Source organism: Gekko japonicus, unplaced genomic scaffold, assembly GCF_001447785.1.
Source record: "Gekko japonicus isolate JY-2015 unplaced genomic scaffold, Gekko_japonicus_V1.1 scaffold3589, whole genome shotgun sequence".
NCBI classification, from domain to species: domain Eukaryota; kingdom Metazoa; phylum Chordata; class Lepidosauria; order Squamata; family Gekkonidae; genus Gekko; species Gekko japonicus.
The window spans coordinates 42,343-46,445 of NW_015167647.1; positions in this window are offsets into that span (position 1 = coordinate 42,343).

The following is a 4,103-nucleotide window of genomic DNA, read 5'->3' on the forward strand; positions in this document are numbered from 1 at the left end:
AGCTTGTGACTGACCCAAGGTCACATCAGCAGGTGCAAGTGGAGGAGTGGGGGATCAAACCTGGTTCTCCCAGATTAGAGTCCGCACACTTAACCACGACACCAAACTGGCTCTTATAGCCCCCCCCCACCCCCTCCCCCACGATCCCCTGATTTCAAAGATGGGCTTGCCACTGCTCAGGATCTTAAATTTCAAACATGTTAAATGGCCATATATGCGACTGGGACATTATCCATATATATAGCCCAACTTGATTTTTTATGACTATTCCTTTGCTTTCTTTTTTTTTAAAGAGAGAGTTCACAGGCAATAAAGACAGAGCGTTTTACAGCTCACCAGCATACATGCTGGAATCCATCAAAACAGGAACTGAAGGAGCCTTGACATTAAATATTAAAGGAGCTGGTATGATAAGGTGCCTACTGTATATCGAAAATACAGCATATTGGCTCTGTTTCTTGACATACGGGATGTGGTAATGGCCTGGATATTCATTTGTGGCTTGGCAGCTGGGATGTTGCAAATATATCGGGAAGATGGAGTCTATTACAGGATTTCTATCAAGTAAGATGACAAGTTCATGTTTAAAGTAATCTCTTTGGCTTCTTGGCATCCATTTCCCCCCCTCTCTGGAGTCAATCACAGTCTCAAATGGTTTTGTAATCTCTGGTAGCCAATTGTTGGCTGTGAAATCGCACCATCGCCAAGCATGGATACTTCCCCTCCCCTCAGCAGCCGGCTCAGGCCAAATGATGGGCTGCTGTATTTTACTTGTCAGAAATACCACGCAAAACTCCTTTTTCACACGGCTCCCCCAGCTCAAGGAATGAAATGTGTCTCTTACTTTATATTACAGTGTGCTGATAAAAATGGATTGTAAAATTTGCAGTAACCCTCCAAAGATAAAATCTGAGCCGCAGAAATATACTAAAGAAAAGCATAACGGAAAGCAATACTTGGGTGAGATTGGGGGGGGGCGCATCTTTCTTCAGTAATGAAACGCTTCCCTCCCCCCTTTCATAAAACGGAGGCTATTCTGACATTTCTTTCAAAAACTGTACTGATGGTGCTATCCTGAACAGATAGTAAAAGAGGACAGCTGTGTTGGTCTGCAACGGTACAGGATTTGAGTCCAGTATCAGTTTAGAGACCGACAAAATTTTCGGGGTATGAGCTTTGAAAGTCAGCAATCCTAAACAGAGATACATTCTTCTAAGCCCACTGAAGTCAGTGGGGTTAGAAGGGGGTAAGTCTACTTAGGACGGCACTGCAAATATTTTGCAGTGTACTGCTGTGGGGATATACTCCAGTCTGATTTTTAATTGACCTCATTGGACTTAGATTGGGTCACCCCGTTAAGATGCTCTGTAGAGCAGCGGATACTCGTCACACTAGCAGAGAGGGTGATGTTGTGGACAAGACATGGTTCAGCCTGGTTAGGTGCTGCTGAGCTCTGTAATCATATTGCATACGTGTGCAAGCTATGTCCGCCTGCCTGCTTAACATGGCACAGGATGGCTGCTGGTGCTACGATTAGGGCTGGCAAGTCCTCCCTCCTCCCCAGCGGCAGACTTTGAGGGGCGCTCCTGGAGGGGGAGGGGACATCCCCAATGCAATGACATCATGCAGCAGTGACGTCACAATATCGGGAATGTGCCTGGATTCCAAGATGCAAATTCACTACTTTGAGTTCAGGCACGCACACCCCCACTCTCAAAAAGCATTTAAAGGATCCTTTCAAATGCTTTCTGTGCACCTGAATCCCAAGCGGCAAATTCGCTGCTTGCGATTCAGGTGTATGAGGCTCCCACTCCCCAAAAAGCATTTAAAGGGACCCTTTAAATGCTTTTTGAGGAGCAGGGGCCATGTACACCTGAACACCAGCAGCAAAATCACTGCTTGGAGTTCAGGTGTGCAGCTGGCGGCCTCCCCTCTCCCTCCCCCCGTAAGATTTAAAGGGCCTTCCAGTTGATTGGCAGGCCACGAGTTCCTGCTGGTCAGCTGGAGGGCCCTTTAAGTCTCACAGGAGAAGAAGAAGAAGAAGAAGAAGAAGAGGAAGAGGAGGAGGAGGAGGAGGAGGAGGAGGAGGAGGAGGAGATTGGATTTATACCCCACCCTTCACTACCCAAAGGTGTCTCAGAGTGGCTTACAAACAACTTTCCCTTCCCCTCCCCACAACAGACACTCTGTGAGGGAGGTGGGGCTGACAATTGTGCCAGAGCTTGTGACTGACCCAAGGTCACATCAGCAGGTGCAAGTGGAGGAGTGGGGAATCAAACCCGGTTCTCCCAGATTAGAGTCCGCACACTTAACCACTACACCAAACTGGCTTTCAGGGAGAGGGGTGGCCACAGATGGCCACTTTGAGGGGTGGGGCTTGGGGGTGGGGCTTCTGTCATTGGCCCACTGGCCAGCAGCAGGCAGGAGCCCTGAAATCAGAGGATCCCCCCGCCCCCACCCGGGGACTGGCATCCCTATCTACGATCACTGTGAAAAGGCACAAGCAGAGGCACAAGCCCAGTGGGCTCTCGTTTATTTGCCCATGGGCGACCTAATCACTATTGGTGGTCAAAGCCCACAGAGAAACACTGGCCAGTTTTGCCCATGGAACTTCCCAGCTGATATCTCAGTGCGTCGCATTAACGATGTTGCAAACCCAGTATCCAGCTTTTAATATATCATTATCTTTTATATTATTCAAATGTATATGGATGGAAACGCTTGATCTTCTGTTTACTTCCTGTTAAAGTCAAAAGGCAAAAAGAAAAAAGAAGAAGAAGAAGAGATTGGATTTATACCCCGCTCTTCACTCGGAGTCTCAGAGTGGCTTACAAACTCCTTTCCCTTCCCCTCCCCACAACAGACACCTTGGGAGGTGGGTGGGGCTGAGAGAGCTCTTGACATAAACTGCTCTTTTTCAAGGACAGCTGTGCCAGAGCTTGTGACTGACCCAAGGTCACATCAGCAGGTGCAAGTGGAGGAGCGGGGAATCAAACCTGGTTCTCCCAGATTAGAGTCCGCGCACTTAACCACTACACCAAACTGGCTCTCACTATGCCAAACTGGCTCTCACTACACCAAACTGGCTCTCACTACACCAAACTGGCAAAAAAAAAAATGCCCTCCTCCATCCTCTCCAGCCCAACAGCATAACACTTCTACAACTACACATAGGAACCAATCATGTCTACTCTTTTCCAGGTACAAAATGGTCGGCATAACTTATAGCACAGGACAACATTTCGTTGCTTCCACAAATTTGGACAGAATGGCCACTGGCATCTGTAGGATGGACCGAGTGAACTACAGAGCTCAGGGCATGGCAGCATAGAGGCCACAAAAGCTGTCTTCGGCAGTCTTTTGAAGAGACATCCATTTCCCAACTTCATTGTTGCTGTGTGTCAGTCATGAACCTAAATGTCCCCCACCCCGGAAGGGAAGACTCAGATTTCCAGGGAGACATCATGTGTCTTCTTGCAGACGTAGTGCCTTCAGTATCTGTCGAGGTTGCTCTTTTTGCTAAGAAGACCAGTGCCGGCCTGCAAAGCAGGTGCCAATGTTTGCCCACCCCGCACCTCCTTGGAGTGAAGCATGAGGGTGGGGAAGCTTATCAGTGCTCAGTGAGGTAGTGCTGGCCAATCGGGGGCTTGCTTGCTGGCCAGGTCTGGCAGTGGCTGCCCTTCATTGGCAGTTCAGCCTGGTGCGAGCTCCCCACCCCCCACCCTCTTTTAGAGTTCAGTTTAGAAAAGAGGCAACTAAGGGGAGACATGGTAGAGGTTTATAAAATTTGATGGCCACAGGAATAAACAGGTTTAAAAGGGGATCAGATAGATTCACGGAGGATCAGTCTATCAGTGGTTACTAGCCATGCTGATGGAGGGGGCCCTCCATATTCAGAGGCAGTAAACCTCTGGATCCCAGAGCCAGGAGGGAAGATCAGGGGAAGGCCTCGGCCTCTCTGCCCTGTTGCTGGCCCTCCAGAGGAACTGGCTGGCCCCTGTGTGAGACTGGATGGTGAACTGGATGGACCCTCACTGGTCTGATCCAGCAGGGCTCTTCTGATGTTCTTCTCAGGGGAAGGCCTCGGCCTCTCTGCCCTGTTG